The sequence below is a fragment of the Arachis duranensis genome, chromosome 8, assembly GCF_000817695.3.
Source record: "Arachis duranensis cultivar V14167 chromosome 8, aradu.V14167.gnm2.J7QH, whole genome shotgun sequence".
NCBI classification, from domain to species: Eukaryota; Viridiplantae; Streptophyta; class Magnoliopsida; order Fabales; family Fabaceae; genus Arachis; species Arachis duranensis.
Genome location: NC_029779.3, coordinates 39,334,725 through 39,353,505, shown reverse-complemented (window position 1 = coordinate 39,353,505; position 18,781 = coordinate 39,334,725). Strand labels below are relative to the sequence as shown.

At 35.8% G+C, this 18,781-nt stretch overlaps 1 pseudogene; it reads left to right on the top strand.

Annotated features, from left to right (window-relative positions):
* Nucleotides 1-1,353: 1,353 nt before the first annotated feature.
* Nucleotides 1,354-10,819, top strand: LOC107462782 (uncharacterized; annotated as a pseudogene).
* Nucleotides 10,820-18,781: the final 7,962 nt, after the last annotated feature.

The window sequence follows — 18,781 nt, the reverse complement described above, 5'->3', positions numbered from 1 at the left end:
GGGGTGCAACTAGTGATACAGCCTTGGCCTGCCTCCACCGACACTGTGATATTTCATCGGGTCTTTTGGACATTTTCACCGTGTGTTGAGGCCTTCAAGCATTGCAGACCACTTATCTCCATTGATGGCACCCACTTATATGGTAAATACGGTGACTGTCTGTCCTCTGGGTCAGGAACAACACCCAGAATCTGCTCGCATAACTCCTCAATGGTTCGTCCCTGATGGTGCTGCTCCCACCCACCTATGCATCCACTCAGAGGACCACCGTCAATCCTGAGTCTCAACTGATAGGCAACGTCCTGCAGGGTGATAGTCATCTCTCCGCACGGTAGATGAAAAATATGGGACTTAGGCCTCCACCTCTTTATCAACGCCAAGGCAAGCGACCAATCGTGCTCGAACTCGACCATATAGGCCACGTACTCAAACTCGGCTCGTCTCAGATATGGTCTAATCTGCTCTGGCGACCGTGTCATTAGACTCCGTCTGGTAATGACATAAGTTTATGAATTTAAAAATTTAAAAATCATTTCATACAATGTGAATTTTTAACAAGTAACAATATTGATCATATTATTTTAATTTCAAGAATGAATATGATACTAACAAATAAAATTGTCCCAAGTAAATTTCAACAAAGACAAAAATCTATAAGTATTGCTATTAATGAAAAATTATTTTATTTTAAAGACAAATACAATTTTTTTCTACAGATTTTCTAACTCGGCAAGTCGAGGACTAATCCACCACATATTGATACTCTATTTATTAATAGTCTGTCACTAATTAATGGATTGTTATACACACAAGGCGAGATTCGAACTCCAAATACTTGCTTAAGCGGACAAATAAGATGACCGTTCAACTAATCCAAATTGATTAAAACAAATATTAATTATTTTTAATATTTTTAAGTTATAAAATATTTATAACTCATTATTACGATTCTTATAGTAATTATTCGTTTTTAATTTTAATTAAAAATACTATCATAAATTATAAAAATTTATTTTTATAAAAAGAATAATAATAATAATTTATGATAGTATTTTAATGAACATATACAATTATTTCCAATAGAAATAAGTAACGCCTGAAATTTTAGTATGATCATGTTAAAAGTATTATAATTGGTTTCTTAGAATTTTTTTAATTAAATTAAAAAGTATCACAACCACAAACAAATTATTCCATTTGAAAATAACAGAGATCAATCTTGTTGATAGAGTTAATTCTTAAGAATTTATAAAGAATAAAACTTTACTAAAATCTAAAAGTTATCTCTTTGTTCTTTCGCCTAACTCAGTAAACAGCGGGGAGCAAGGTGAGAGCAAAAACCAGCAACATTGCTTACGAGGCAACAGAGCACAACCTACGTCATCGTCATTCGGATACAGACACTTCTCTAACAAAAAGAGAGTGCACTGACCAAAAACGACATCGTTTTGCAGTCTCATTCTACTCTCCAACCCCATCTGCACTTATCTATTCCCTTCCCCCCTTTTCCCCAATAATCAGCATCCCATTTCCCACATCCCAAAACCACTAACCATCGTTCCGCCTCCAACTCCAAAACGACGCCGTATTAATTATTGAGCCCCCCCTCCCTTTCTCTCTCTAATGTAACACCGTTTTGCCGCTTCAAGAAAAATATAGAAAGAAGAAAATAAGGTTCTGTTGCGTCGTTTTGATCTAAACGACGATGGATCGGGCGGCGGTTACCGTCGGACCCGGCATGGACATGCCGATCATCAGATCATGCACGACAGCGACCGTTACGAACTGGTCCGTGACATCGGGTCCGGAAACTTAGGCATCGCAAGATTGATGCAGGATAAGCAGACCAAGGAGCTCGTTGCTGTTAAGTACATCGAACGCGGCGACAAGGTTCGTTATAGTTTTTAATCAACCTCTTTATTATCATCTTTTTGCCTTTTTCTCCCTAGATTTTTTCACTTTTATTTCTACTTATTTTGGAAATTTTCTTTTCTTTTTCAACTTTATCACATGATTTTTTCGGTGCCGGATGAGTTTGTCTTTTAGTTGCTGACGTATGATGTATATGAATATGTATATTTGTATATATACTATTTATGCTGTGTTTATGGTTTCTATTTTTGTTTAAGTGCTTTGATTAGTTGGTCAGTTGGTGTGTGATTTTATTTTCTGTTTTTGGTTTCCTTACAAATTTTGAGCTATGGAAATTAAAGTTTCGTACGTTTTATCCTCCGGTTTTTCTTTATTTTCTCTCGTTTTCAGTTTTAACGAGCTTATTAAATTATTCATGGGTTTTGCAAGGTGACCAAGGAAATGGGAGAAAAAATAGTGGGTGGTCTAACTAATCCATGTTTTGTTATTCACGGCTTTCGGATTTTATGGATTTATCTATATATTTAATTTTATAGTGCACAACGCGGTTTAAAAGATCTCAATCCTTGTATGAGATGATGCTCAAGTGTGGACATGTTTGATCGGTAGGTGTGGATGTGCGCAATAAACTAAGATTAAAAATTTGTGGCTTGTTATTTTGATGATGGAAAATGGTGTCACTCAGTTTATTTGAGTTAATAAGCAGCAACACTGATCGATTTTTCTGCGTTTACCAGTTATATTTGGCTGCTCTGATAATGGAAGGGGTTTTAGGGTAGGGACAGGTAGAAGTTGGTCCATGTTGGATTGGTTTATTTTGCATCAAACGCCAGACTTCAAACCTTGAACTGAGTAACAGGGACTGGTTTAGATGATTTATGGTTCACTTCATTTATGGGTTTACATATTGTCACTTTCTCTATTATTCATGAACTTTGAGACGAACCATTGTGATTCAATAGTTCCTAGATTTTTTTAATCACCATTTTCTTTGGGATCTATTACTTAGTGCTGGACTCATCTCCCCTATTTTTTTATTGTGTGGCGCAGATTGATGAAAATGTCAAGAGAGAAATCATTAATCACAGGTCTTTGAGACACCCTAACATTGTTAGGTTTAAGGAGGTTGGTGTACTTTACACATTGGCATTGAATCTGTATTGAAGTGGGTGAACGATACTTGACCTTATATGTAATTTCACTCAGGTTATTCTAACACCTACGCATCTGGCCATTGTAATGGAATATGCATCTGGAGGAGAACTGTTTGAGCGAATCTGCAATGCTGGGCGTTTCTCTGAGGATGAGGTTCTTACACTATTTATTTACTGTTTCTACACTTGCCAGTTTTTCAATCATATTTGTTCCATATCTAACTTGCCAACCCATTTTCATATGCTGCAGGCTCGTTTCTTCTTTCAACAATTCATATGTGGGGTCAGCTACTGCCATGCAACGGTAACTAAATGTTCCTCTTTTTCCACTGGCTGATTTAGATTGTATTCTATCTATACCAGTTCTGGACTGTAGTTTAGGACTTTAGGTTAAGTATTAGTCTTCCCAACATCAAATCTGATCTATCAGTCTCTTGTTAAATTATTTATTCTTGAAGCAAGTTTGTCACCGGGACCTGAAGTTGGAGAACACTTTGCTGGATGGAAGCCCAGCACCACGTTTGAAGATATGTGATTTTGGCTACTCCAAGGTCAGGGTTTCTATGTTTTCCTGGTGTAATTGGTTAGGCAATCTTTTGTTTACCTTTAAACGATTCTCTGTCACAAATTTAATGCGTATTTCTGCTACCATTTTGTATAGAGTCCTGAACTAGTATGCTTCTGACTTATGTTTTCTTCTCTTTTAAAAGGAAAATTATAGAGTTACTTTGCTTTTAATATTTAGATCACCATATGGAATTGGACAGCTTGTTAGCTATCTAATGTAATTTAAGTAATTTGGGATATTGGGATGAAGTAATACTGCATGAAATTTCTAGGTGAATTTTGGTAGTCTGAATTCTTTGATGAACTATTGTTTCATCATGCATTCACATGTACTATAGTTGACTTGTCTAATGTAAGGCTATATCTACAACTTTGATTAGAAAAGGTCAAAAGGATACTTCATCAACTATCTAGCAGTGGAAGTGGTGATATAACATTATTTAAGTAATTTTAACTAGGGGGCCAGCAATTTTATTGCATTTTGGCCAGCATGTAACCAGCAGAGAAAGGTGAGCCATTGGATGAAATCTCACACTAATCTCACACCATCAAATTATCATTGATGGCTAGTTGATGGCTACCAATCATAAATGTTGCTGGCCTCCTAGCATTGCTCTTTGTTAATATAACATTATTTTTTAAAGATAATTTTAGATTTTTATAGAAGTAGATAACTCATTAACACAATATGATTTTTTATGAGTAATTTTAATTTTCTATAAAAATAACATTGTCAACAATATCTTTTTAATATAGACAACGGTATATATATGTCGTTTTAGCATGTTTGAAAAGTTTTTTGGAATAAAAAAAATTATTTCGTTAAAAATTTTATTTTTATTTAAAATTCAATTCTATAATATAAAATAATTATAATATATTAATAGATGTGAATTTAATTTTTGATTCGAAATTACTTTTAAATGAGTGAATTTTTTTTACAAATCTGTTACTCTAAAAAACAATTTTTATTGAATATTTATTTATAAATAAAAAGAGAGAGAAGAAAGGGTAAACGAAGTGCTGAACCCTAAATCCCCATTAACCCATCTTCTTCAGTCAGTAGCGACTCATCTCTCCTCTCTTCTCTGAGAACCCTAGAAGCCACCACCACCAACCGAGCAGCCCGCAACCATTGCAGCCCCCACCGCGTCCTTGTCATCGCTGAGCTCGGCTCCTCTGTTGTCGCCGTTGCTCGCTGCCGGTAAGTAATACTCTATTATTCCTCCTTGCTGCCTTCTGATTTTTTGTTCATGATTTTCTGATTTATTTGTTTGCTGGATTCATGATTTTGATTTATTTGTTATTTGTTCATGATTTATTTGTTTGCTGGATTCATGATTTTGATTTTTGATTTTCTGTGGTTATTTGTTCATGATTTATTTGTTTTTCTGAGGTTATTTGTTCATGATTTATTTGTTTGCTGGACTCATGATTTTGGTTGCTGAATTCATGATTTTTTTATTATCTGAGGTTATTTATTCGTTCATGATTTTCTGAGGTTATTTTTTATTTTTGATTTTCTGAGGTGATTGTTTGTTGAGGTTATTGTTATTTATTCATGATTTTAGTTATAAACTTTGATGTTTGAAATTGTTTTTGAACCTCTCATATTAAGATATGGATAATTTATTATGTGAAATTATTAAGTTAGAATATTGAATTTATGTATTTAAAATTATTTCTAAGTTTTTTAATAATTTTATTTAATATTTAATTAAACTAGTTGAATTCCGATTGAATTTCGGTCGAATCACTAAACCATTAAACCAGTAACTTCACCGGTTTATTGATCGGTCTGGTTCTCACAACCTTGGAAAATATATATCGTTTTAGCATGTTTGAAAAGTTTTTTAGAATAAAAAAAATTATTTCGTTAAAAATTTTATTTTTATTTAGAATTNTTTTTTCGGTGACTAAAGTGATTTGAAAATGAAATTACGTTTGATTTTTATTTACAAGTAAAACAAATATAAAAATTAAAATTCTGAAATGAATATTTATTCCAAACCTAGGGTGAATTCTTGAATCTTGGAGTGAATTCTTATGAGAAAGACTAGGGTGTACAGGGGATTGAATTCTTATTGTTGCAATTCCAACCACCCTCTCCAGGTAATCTCAGACTCTCCGTGTTCGCTGCCGCACCCGCTAACCTTCCTCTGGCCTCGCCTCCACCTTGCCGTCGTCGCCTCCTCCTTGCCTCCTCCGACCAGCTCGAGGTGGTAAGCTTTTAACGGTCAAAAACTATCATTTTTGAGTTTTAACCTGATGATGTGCTCAAAAAACTCGTGTAGTTATGAGATTTGATCGATAACTCTGTTCATCAATTTAGGTAATTTGAATTTCAAATCATATTCTTTATTTCAAGAAACAAAACAATAATAGTAACAGAATCGAATTCAATTGTACGCAGAAAAGAATAAAAAAGAAAGAAGAATGTCATCGACGACTACACCATGCGCTGCATGCAAGTTCCTTCGTCGGAAGTGCACCCCGGAGTGCATTCTTGCACCGTACTTCCCAGCGAACAACCCACAGCTCTTCGAATATGTCCACCGCGTCTTCGGTGCCAGCAACGTCGGTAAGATCCTCAACGAGCTACCTCCATCCCAGCGCGAGGAAGCGGTGAAGTCTCTTGCGTTCGAGGCGGAGGCACGCCTCTGCGACCCGGTCTATGGCTGCACCCTCCAAGTCTGCATCCTCCAGAAGATACTCCGCCAGAGATGTGCCCTCCTCGCTAACGCCAAGAGAGAACTTAGCGCCTACATCAACCCACAAGCCATTCAAGGTCCATTCAACCTTCAGGAAAAGCCTCTGTCTTCACCTGCCGCCCATGTAGGCCCTCCCTGCAGCCCGAATGTTGTACAGTATTCACCCATTTTAGGCCCATCCTACGGTCCAGATGTTGTACGGTCTTCAGCCCATTTGGGCCTATCTGACGGCCCAGATGATGCACCGTTTTTTATGCCAGCTATGCAGCATAATGGGTCATTGGGTGGTGGTGCTGCTGACCCGCAGCTGGACCCAGGGCAGCAAGAGTTGTTGGAGGCCCAACAACTTGCTGCTTCTGCGGCAATCCGAGAACAGCAGCAAGCTATAATGATGAGGAATTATGTCCAGCAACAGCAACAGGAGTATCTAAGACACAATGTTGCTGCTGGGATTGAACCTGTTGCGGCTGCGGCGGCCTACAGCGGTGACGTCAGTGGAAGTGGAGTGTTTGGCCACATGGGTGCACCTTCAGGCGGTCAAGGAGGTGAGATGGCACCTTGTATGGGTTTGGAGACATTTGACAGTGGTGGAAGTTATCATCGACAGTTGCAACAGCCACAGCATGAAGTAGGGGAAAATTTCGTTGGTCTTGCAACTCAACATCACTACCCTCTTGGGGGCCAGTTGCTGCTCCCATCAGAGCAGCAAGAACTACCGTTGACCCAACAACAACAACAACAACTAGAACTACAAGTATTACAACAACAGCAGCAACTACAAGTATTACAACAGCAGCAACTACAACAACAACAACAACTGTCAGAGTGAAGACAGTAAGAGTGTCGGCCCTTCTTGATGATTTTGTCTCATTGTTGCAACTATATATATGGTTTTTCTTCCTTTTTTTTCCTGTCATCAAAGAATATTTCGTTTTAAGTATGTTTTTTTGTTATTGTTAGTATGTATTTTCGGGTTGATTATAGGATTGTTATATTGATAATCATAATGATGGTAGTTGTGGGTTTAAATTATTATAAACAGCAGAAAGAGCGTGAAGTTGAGGAAGCTGCCTACTGGTTAACCAAAATTTGGTTAACCAATTTAATAAAACAATTTTAAAATCATATCCATATTTTTTAAAATTGGTTAACCAAAACTAAATAAAAAAAATCGATTTTTAACCGGTTAACCAAAACCAAAACCAAATTAAAAGAAAACCTAATTTCAAAAATCACTTCGTCTCTTCGAACTCACTCTTCGCCGCTTCTCCTCTGTACGCCGCCGGCCACTGTCAACAATTCTTCTCCTCTGCTTCTTGCCGGACCTCTGCCTCTTAGAGTCTTTACTTTGATTCGCGACTCTGTCCCTCTGCCTCGACCTCCCATTCTTGCCACCGGAGTATCTCTCTTTTTCGGTTGTCTTCTTCTTTCGTCGGTGGCTTGCCGGAACTCATCGAGGTCAGCCTCCTCCTTGCCCTTGGTTCCGAGTTTTCTCCTGAGTTTGTTATCTGGGTTTTTTTTTCCATTTTTTGGATTTGTTCTGTTTTTTCCTTCATTAGTATGCTTCTGACTTCTTCATTTCAATGGATTGAAAATGTGAAAATTTTAAAAGTCTCTCAGTATTGAACTCTTCATTTCAATGGATCCTGCTGTAAGTTTCTTTTTCACTGTGGTTCACTTTTTGATTGGTTAGGAGTTAATTTATTTATATGATTTGAATGGAGAATTGTTGTTCTAATTATCTGTTCTTCTTCACTGTGGTTCACTTTTTAATGTATGAATATAATCTATGGTATCTGAACTACATTGTCAATGTCGTGGATCATACACCTCTAGCATTCAATATGTTGAGCTTTGATTGGTTTACCAAAAGAAATATGGATTTTTGTTCATCTCCTTTGATTTTGGTCCTGCATGCTTGTTTTACATGGTTCAATTTAATCTATTTGTATTAGTACATTACACCTCAAGTAAACTAATCACTACATGTATAATGCTAACCAGTAACCACTAATTTCTACAAAGAGGGTTATCGTACTTTTTGCTTTTTCTTTTTTGCTGTAATGTGGGAATCTTGTTTCTTGGAGGAATGGGTTGGAGGTGGTAGCCACTTCTTCTTTTGGGTTTAATAATTTTCACTTTTCACAGACAAAAAAGTTTCAAGAATTGATTTTTATTTAAACCAACTAATAAATAAAATCGTGTTAATAGAGAGAAAGAGATGGATAGAGAAGAGGGTGGGTTGTGGGAAAGCCTTAGACTTGAGAAATTCAAAGGTTAATTTAATGAACTAGGTCTAGGATTCTGTTTGTTTGTTACTATATTTTAACGAATTTTGTTTTGTTAGAAAGAATAAATGCTTTGTAAAAATAGGCCTGTCTCTAATGAATCATAGCCAAGTATATGTGCTTCATTTGGTTTTGTATGCTGCTTTTAAATGAATGCTGGACAGAGCAGACCCTTGTACTCTACTTAGAAATTGTTGGTTCTATGGTTTCATGCATAGACACATCGGATTTAGTTGGAAGCAGGCTATTTTTATGCTTTAGAGTGATGATACTACCATGTACCTGGAATTTTTATTAGATACGGCCATTTTAATTCACTTTCACAAGTTCCTTTTTCTGCTGAGCATTCCTTCTATTGCCAAAAACAATCATCTATTGCTTTAATCATGCCTGGGTGCTATTAAAGATTAAACTGCATTTATCTGAATTAATAGCTGTGTTTTTTAGTTGTAAATTCTATAATGTTAACAATCGTTTCTTGGTGGGGCATAGTTGTGTTTAATGCATAGTATCATCAAGAAAACAGTGCAAAGTATATGTATATATTCTTGAAACAAGAAGATTTTGTTTTTTTTTTTCCACATCATCAATCATCGATTCGTTTTAATTTGGTGGGTTTTGAGGCTTTAAATTCTTTAGTGGCTGCATTATAAATTTGGGGTTGGGACTGAGATTAGCAAGTGCATCAGATTTTGGAAAGAGAAAAAGCAAGGGTGACTTGAATTCAAAGATATGAATCTGAGGAATGATATTTTGGAAGATTTAAAAAAAATGGAAAAAATTTGTGCATTGATGATTCTCTCATTGGCGGCCCCTAGGTGTTATTACTCTGTGTAGTGGTAATGTTAGTTTGATGGGGCTTCTTTTTTTTATGTTTTAAAGTTTCACTCCTTTTTACTATGTAGTTTCTTTTTTTTTTTTTAAATATTTTCTCTAACATGCTCAATGTACAATAGTGTTAGGAACCTTTGAAGGATTAACAATGACAAAGCTTTGATATTCTTTGTTTCTCTCAGTTTTGATGTCAAGCTGGTCCTTTGTAGCTTGTGGTTTGAAGTGTTTGATTTGATGTTATCAATGCTGTGATAATCAGTAATCCTGTTGTACCTTCAAATTGATGTTTGATAACGTTATGCTCACTCCAAAGCAACCACCTTTTGTTTTGGTTTTGTCACAATCTATAGAGAGGGATATCTTCCGGTAAATAGGAATAGTTCAATCTTAAAGTGTTATTTATGTGTCATGCTTGTTTGTACTTGTTAAGATTGCTATAAGTATATAGTTATCTATTTCTAGATGGTGTTCTTTTTGATGGAAAGTTATCTGTCACTTATAATTATCACTTATATTGAATATTGATTGATTATGTTCAATTAAAATTCTATTGAATGTTTCAGATGTGTAGTTTAGGAATAGGGGTTTAATTACAAAAAATATAAAAAGGAAATGGAAGAGGGTCTTTAATGTATATGTTATCCATTAGGCATTAGCACATATATTGTGTATATTGTGAACATAAACATTTTGTACACCTCGTGATCGGTTTCAAAGTATATGTATATATTGTTTGAATTTGGCTTTGTGCTTGATAACTTTGCTTTGTTGAAGTATTTAATAATTAGATTTTATGGCTTATTCAGAATGAGGTAGCCGATCGTGATGTTCCCATGTTAGAGTCTGCAGAGCATTCGGCTTCTACATTACCTCCTCTTCCGACCACATCATCTGAGCACAAAAATCGATCAACAATTTGGGACCACTTCAAAAGAACCTCTGATGATGAAAATAAAGCTCAATGTTAACACTATTTGAAAGTGATCAAGTGCAGGAATGAAACAAGAAGATATTAGATATGCTTTTCCATATATAATTAGATTTGCTTATGTTTATGTTTATGTTTATGCTTATGTTTATGTTGGTTTGTTTGAGGCACAACTTACTAGTGCTGCATACCAACTTCTTGGTATCGCTGATTTGTGATTCATACCAAAAATATTTGGTGATAGATTAAAGAAATTCAATACTCTTTGGATGGGGATATTGGTGTCAACAATTATAGTAGTTACAATGTCATTTTTTAGTTTCAATGAGATTATATCAACAGTGAATTTCTTGTATAGTTTGGGGATGTTGTTGGAATTTGCATCGTTTCTTTGGCTTAGGAGAAAAATTCCATCATTGAAGAGGCCTTTTGAAGTGCCATTGGGAATGAAGAGTTTGATCGTAATGCCTTATACCTTCTTTCTGTTTGTTGTATGTGATAAGTGTTGTCAACAAAAATTTAGAAAAGTAATTATTTACACATATTTCTTGTATTATTTAGAAAAAAAATTAATTTTTAGATTAAAAAAATTAATTTAAAAAAAATTGAGCTTTTGCATGTAAAAAAATTAATTTTTGTGTAAAAAACGATTTTTACGTGTAAAAACTAATTTTTTGGTATAAAAATCGATTATTTTGCTGTAAAAATTGATTTTTAGGTAAAAACTAGTTTTTTTTATATAAAATGGTTATTTTTTAAAAATCGATTTTTGTTTTAATAATCGGTTAAAAACCGGTTTTAAATTTTACTAACTGGTTATTAACCGATTTTATCATGTAAAACTAATTTGGTTGATTAACCAAGACTATATTTTTGGTTAATAAAAAAGTTGATTTGATTTTTGAATTAACCAAATCATGAAGATAAACTTAATTAATGATTATGGCCGTCATATCAAAAAATTTCATTCATTTCTAATTTTATTAACCTTATTCTCCTAAATCCTAATAAATGAACATGACAGTTGCAAACAAAGACGAAAAGATGCATATGTAGGCGTGTAATTTTTCAGTGTGTTTTCTTCGATGCTTACTTCTCGAGGTATTTGGTAGGCGGTGGCCACGGAAGTTATTTTCGATTTTTCGTGATAAATTTGTCAGCGTTCTAAATATTTTTTGGTAAAAATAATAGTTTATCTATATCGCTAATAAAAGTAATTCAAAAAATAAGAAAGTAAATAAAATTTTAAAATATTAAAAAATTTAATAAAAATTGTTTCGAGAATGATCTGAAATGGAGTTACTTTTAGGTCTGAACACGAGGTTTTCAGACTCTTTTTAGGATAGCGTCCGACTTCGATTAACGTTGAGGTGCCACCGTCTGAGTTTTTCGTGAGAAGGTGGAGGTGGTACCTGCAAGGGACTCCGATACTTAAGTTAGCAAGAGTTTAACGCAGGTTTTAGTAAATTGGGTCCTGAATATAGTTGAGGGTGTCAGTGTATTTATAGTAGAGTATATAACTACCTTTTTAGAATAGTTCCACCTTTAATGGTGGATAACTATTCCTTTTTTCTAGAAAAGTTAGTGAGTTCTCTTTTCTAGATAAGTGGGAGATATCTTAGGAGTTAGTTACTTATTTGAATAAGTAGAGCTGAACTGCCGTTGTCGCGCCCGACCTCTATGAGGTCGGGTAGCTGTAGTAATTGAATTTCTTGAGTGGGCTTCTATTCATTTTGGGTCTGGTTATATTTTTGGGTCTAAGTATGAACAGTGTCCCTACTTGAGTCTGAGCTTTTTGAGATCCGACTCGAGCATTTGTAGATTAGATTGGTCTCTAGCAGATTAAAACATCAGCTCGGGCGAACTATCTTTCTTGGAGCTATGTCGGGCACTCGACGTGTTTTAAAATTCGAGACCTTACATCTTTTCGTAATTTTGCGCACGTTACTCTATGGGCCATAAATGAGGGACCAAAATTACTCTTTTGTCCTTGGTGTCTTATAAGTACCCAAACTTATTTTGTAGATGTAGTTTTGTTGATTTTTTTGTGGCTAACATGATCTGACTTTGATGTCGTGCAGAGAAGATGGCTCCCAAGTCAGATGCTATGAAAACTCTTCAAACTGCCAGAAAAAATGTTGTCGCTCGAAACATTTAGCTGAAAGAGGTCGGTGAATCTGGAGACCTCTCCTCTCCTTCTAAATCGGACTCAGGTTCCTCATCCTTGATAAATATTATTGCCGACCCAACTTCCCACCCAACTCCCCCTTCTAGCTCGGGGAAGAAAACTTCCCAATTCCGAGCCGAACCCTAAAAACCGTAAGACTACAAAATCAGTCTAGCATTTGTGAGCAAGGCTTTGATGCAATAGCTTGGTGAGAAAAACACATCCTTCTTAATACCTTTATTAGCACGAATGTTGTCTCTGTAAAAAGCCATCTTCAAGTGCTTGCTCGATGTGGAATTCGAATTGCCGGAGTGTGTGCAGCTTTGTTGAGGAATTAGAGAAGACTCTCCTTGGCGCCACTCACCATACTTTAACTGATCTACAAGCTGATGTGGCATCTTTAAGGGAATCAAAAAAGGGGTTAGAGGGCGAGAAGGAGTCACTTATTTCCGACCTTGGCAAGGCTGGGGGGAGGGTAAAACAATCTGAGGCCGCCTTAGCTATGGCGGAGGGCTTAAAAAAGAAGGCTGAAGAGTGTTATATTAGGATCTTCAAAAAAAAACTTGATTTGGTAGACAAGGTTGTCCAGTCCAAGGAGATATATGCAGAGTTGAGGGGCTATAGCTGAAGGAATGGATGAGTTGGTAGAAAATTTGAAGGCCCAATTTCGAGTTATAGCTCCCGAGATGGACCTCTCCCTCATTAGCTCTGACAGTGTTATTGTGAATGGGAAGATAGTCCCTGCGCCTAAGGATGAGGAGGACACCTCTATGCCCGACCCGAAGACTCTTGAAGTCCGAGTTGAGGGAGCTCCTAGGGTGGAGGAGGAGCCTACTCCTTCTCAGCCAAAAAGTCTTCCGACCTCTTCCACGCAACCCAAAGATATGACTTCCAGTTAACACATCCCTCTTCCTTAGCTTTTTAATTTCTAAGTACTTGGTTGACCCGGCTTGTGGGTCTTTATGAACAATTTGGCTTTGTAATATTTGTAGTTTGGAACAATTTTTGTTTTATTTTACTGCTTAAAAAATCTTTCTCCACTACTTGAATATGTGGTGGATTTTGCATAAATGAATGTTTCTTCAGATATCTTTTATTAGTTGGTACAACTGTTTCTTTATCTTTTCATGACTCAGTAAAAATTTTTTGATAACTTTTTTATGCTGTTTTTGCTAAGTTGTGAAAGATGTCGGTTAAAAATAGGTTGGACGTTATTATGAACCTTTTGTTTATAAGGTGCACACTGTTTCCCTTAATTAGTTATGCTCCGACCTTTAGCAGTCGATTTTAACAAGTTATTTTTGCATTTTGTTTTAGGTCCAACTCTTTAGGTTATAACGAGGTTGGACCACGATCTGCTTATATAACTTTTTACACTAATTTGTACCTTGTCGCTTCATCTTGCCGATAATTTAGGTCGGGGCAATGATTTTTGCGGTTTTTTTAGCTAAAATTAGTGCATTTGAATGGAAAACTTTATGAAAAAATGAACTATCATTAATAAGATAAAATAGTTTACATAAGTTTTGTTGCTACTAAGAGTTCTCTTTTAACCCTTATCCCTCACTATGGTGCCTCGTTAAAAACCCCTTCAGGAAAATCCTTCTCGAAAAAAAATCATGAAGTCGGAAAAAAGAGTACACTAGGAAGCAAGGTGCGCTTTCTAACTGTAGTATCTTTTTAGGTTATATGCGTGCCATGACCTTGGGAGCTTATTTTCTCTTAAGTCGGATGATGACATGTCATCATAAGCGATTTTTAAAGTCTTTTTCTTATTTATTTTTTTAGATTTTCAATTAAATTTCTTATAATTTTTAATAGAATTTAATAAATAATCAAATATTTGGAGTTGGGATAGTGTTTTTATGTTTTCATGAGTTTTGGGCTTAAAAAGCAGCAAGAATCAATACTTTTTCACAAAGAAAGCACAAAGAAAATAGAAACATGGACCAAAAAGCATAGCCTAAGGAACAAAAGCGTGCCCAAAGGGAAGGAAACTGGTGCCCAAAACACATATGCCCTGCGTACATATTCAATTATCCACTAGCCCTGATCTCTTTGCACTCCAGTGGTCATAACTTGAGTTACAGATGTCCAAATGAGGGAGTTCTAGTTGACTTAAAAAGCTAATGTTCAGAGCTTTAGAATGATATACATACATCTTTGAGACACGAAAAAAACAATGCCCCAAACAACTCAAAATGCAAGCCCGGCGTATTCCAACTCTCGGGATGTAACAATTAAGGCCCAAGCTTAATTATCCACATCATCAAAAGCCTCAATCACATTCAGAAGAGTTGAAGATCTAGAAGATTAGTTATTAATTCTCTCTAGAAGCATAAGAGATTTGGTTGTTAGGAATTGATTTGAATTATCATTTTTATATTTGAATTAAAGTCAATAGCTTATCTTTCTCTCTGGAAGATAAACAGTTATCTTACCTCTCCTAAAGATAAGATTAGTTTACTTTTGAATTTGAATTCTAGAATTTAGGTTATAAATAAGTGAGCGTAGCTCACAAGAGAGGGCAATTGGGAGGAGGATCTTAGAATCCAAATCCAATTCTCCTCAGCATATCTTCATCTTATTTTTCTTTCACTTTTCATGGGTAACTAATCCTCTGTCAAAGGGTTAGGAGCTCTATTTATATTTTCTATGGGTTATTAATCAATGTTTACTTTATTTTGAACTCTTGCATTGATCTATTTCATGATTAAGTTATTCGTTCTTCACTCGGATTAGTAAATCGAAAGATAAGCTAATCTCTTTTGAATTAATTTATCATAATTGGAAAATTTGATCTTTGAATTCAAGTTTGAAAACTCTTTCACATGAATTTTATAATTCAACTAGGGATAGTAGTTCAATTAGTGCGCAACACATACATGATTTTCAATCACTCTAATTTTGAATAAGTGACATATAATTCGGATTAGAACAACTTTTGAAAATTGTGTTTTCTTTTTAAGATTTAACTGGACAAGACTAGATTGAATACGTGACATAATTTGACATACGGACTACTTTTAAATTTTATTTGAATAAAAAATAAGTTTTTGTACTTAATCTCTTGATTGATTAAAGTGATGCCTAATTGATGCCTAAGAAACTAAGGAGCCAAGGAATTGGAATCAGTTACTAAAGGTTTTATCGTGAATGGTCTTTGCAAACTTCAAGATAAATAAATAAGATTGGTTATCTTAAGAGCATAAAACATCTCCAAAGTCCTTGACTCTCATTATCATTGTCTTCCCTCAACATTCAAGACTCATTGTCCGTGGCATCCTAGCATTCAATATTCAAGATTCTCAAGGCTCTCAGCAAGATACCCTCTTGCCCTCTCTAATCATCAATCATAATCAGGTTTTATTAATCTAATTAGGTTTAATTAGATATTTGGTTGTTCAATTCTTTAATCCTCGTGAAAACGATATTTACTCACTGTGGTATTACTTGTGCAATCCGGTGCACTTGCCAATATTCATGAGCTTCGATTTTCGCTCATCATCGGACACTTTGTAGCAACCCTTTTCTAAGACTTCAGTGATCCTGTAAGGTCCTTTTCAATTTGCAACTAACTTTTCTTTGGCCGATTTATGTGTTACGATGTCATTTCATATTAATATGAGGTCGTTTGTGGCGAAACTTCTTTTGATGACTTTCTTGTTGTACCTTAAGGCCATTCTTTGCTTCAAGGCTTCTTCCTTTATTTGAGCTTGTCCTAGGACTTCTAAAAAGAGGTCAAATTCTTTCTTTTGAGCTCAAATATTTCCTACATCGTCGTAGAATCTAACCTTTGGAGGTTTTTCATTAACTTCTATAGGTATCATGGCCTCTATGCTGAAGCAAGTCGGAAAGGAGATTTCCCCATTGTTGAGTGAAGGGTTATATGATATGGCCATAAGACTTGAGAAAGTTTGTCTGTCCATGCTTCTTTTGCATCTTGCAGTCAGCGCTTTAACCCAGCCAACACGACTTTATTTGCAGCTTCTGCTTGTTCGTTAACTTGGGGTGTTCTACTGACGTGAACTGGTGCTTAATCTTAAGGCTTACCACCAAGCATCTAAAGGCTGAGTCGGTGGACTAATTTCCATTATCCGTGGTGGAGTGTGAAACTCCAAATCGGGTGACAATGTTCTTGTAGACGAATTTGTAACTTCTTTGAACTGTGATGGTTGCCAAAGGTTCTGCCTCAATCCACTTAGTGAAATAATCAATACACACTATCAAGTACTTTACTGTCTGGGAGCATGTGAAAATGGCTTGAGTAGGTTTAAGCACCACTTTGCAAATGGCCAAGGCGAAGTGACGCTAATGAGCTCTTCTGGGGGTGCCATGTGAAAGTTAGCATATTTTGGTAAGGCGGACATTTTTTAACGAAGTCGGCTGCCTCCCTTTGTAAGGTCGGCCAGAAGAAGCCAGCTTTGATCACTTTTTTAGCCAGCGACCATGCTCCTAGGCATAGTTATTAGAATTGAACCGGTAATTGATCCGGTCATACGACGGTCGACGGGGTCACTGGTCACTGGTTCAACCGGTGAGTTATTGATTTACCCGGTTGACTCGGTCATAATTAAATAAAAATATAAAATTATAAAAATAAAATTAAAAATAAAAATTAAATGCATATTTTTAAAAATATATTAATAATAATCAAATATCAATTCTTAGATATAATTTATGGTGTAAAAAGAGATAATAAATTAGTCATTAGTACACAATACTTTCTCAATTTAAATGAACAAGTGAGAAAACAAAAGATGACACAATCAATATCAATATATCAATATATTTATATATCATGTTGTTATTTGTTTGGTATCCATGTTAATCTATGCTTAAAAGGATAAAAAAAAATAAAAATTCATTCATGGTTTATTATATATTTATTTTTTGTCACCTATATAATTAAGATACAAAGTAGCGTAGTGGCAAGGGAAGTGCATTGCATACACGCTGCCTTTCTCACTGTCAATGTTTTTGTGGCAAGGGAAGTGCGTTGCATACACGCTGCCTTTCTCACTGTCAATGTTTTTGGAATTGTAATGGACGGGAGCTCCTACGATGGTTCGGCAGCGGGAGGGTGTATCATGGATCCACGTCGGTCAACTGCAATCTGAAGCCTGAACCGGCTGGTTTTGAACGGATTTGAACACCATTGACCAGTTCAATTACAAGTCTCCAATTGACTAACTGAACCGATCAGACCATCGGTTCACTAATTTTTTAGGCGAACCAGCCAGTCCGATTTGATTCTGATAACTATGCTCCTAGGTGATTTTCGCATATGCCACTGTGGTCTTTCTCCAGAACTTCGTTAGTCTTAGAGGTCGAAACACATTTTAATAGAGGTGTAGATATTCCTTTTCAATAGAAGACGTTGTGAACCAATGTGTAATTTTGTGCTTTCCTTATGAGCCTCCTTGTTTCTCTTTCTTCTTTAGGGATGATATCGAACTTGACATATTCAACGATGGAAATTATCCACCCTAAACTTAGAATGGATATGGCCATTATGCCCGACTTGTCAACTTCTTTGGCTAATGAGGGTGTGTGGAGAGTTTCCTGGATCAAGTTTCTATTGTTGCCTCCTGGTTTGGTATTGGCCAATTTGAAAAAGACATCAGCTCGGATATTTTCTTCCCGAGCTATATGTCAAATTTCTGCTTCATAAAATAAAGCTAATTGTTCTTGTATTTCTTTTAAGTACTTCTTCATGTTGGAATCTTTGTCCTGATAAATCCCATTAACTTAAGAGGTTATTACTTGAGAATCATTAAATACAATCAACTTTACTGCCTTGACTTCTTTGGCTAGCCTCAAGCCAGCAAGTAAGGCTTCGTATTCGGATTGATTGTTGGAGTAACTCTTACTTCGTATCCGAGTTCCCTCTTCGTTCTCCAGAGTAACTCCTACTTCTAGCTTTGTTGGATGATCCGTCTACATATAAGTTCCAAGCTTCAAGGCTTCTTTTGGCTTCAGTGTATTCAACCACAAAGTTGGTTAAATACTAAGATTTGATTTCTGTCTGGCTTTCATACCTTAAGTCGAAATCGGATAGCTCTATTGCTCATTGTAGCATCTGGCCTGCAATATTCGTCTTTTGTAAGATGTGCTTCACAGGTTGATTAGTGCGACCCTTTAGAGTATAAGATTGAACATAAGGTTGTAGCCTTCTAAAAGTGATAACAGGGGCATATGCAAACTTTTTCTATCTTTTGATAGTTTAGTTTTATCTCCCTGTAGAGCCTCACTAACAA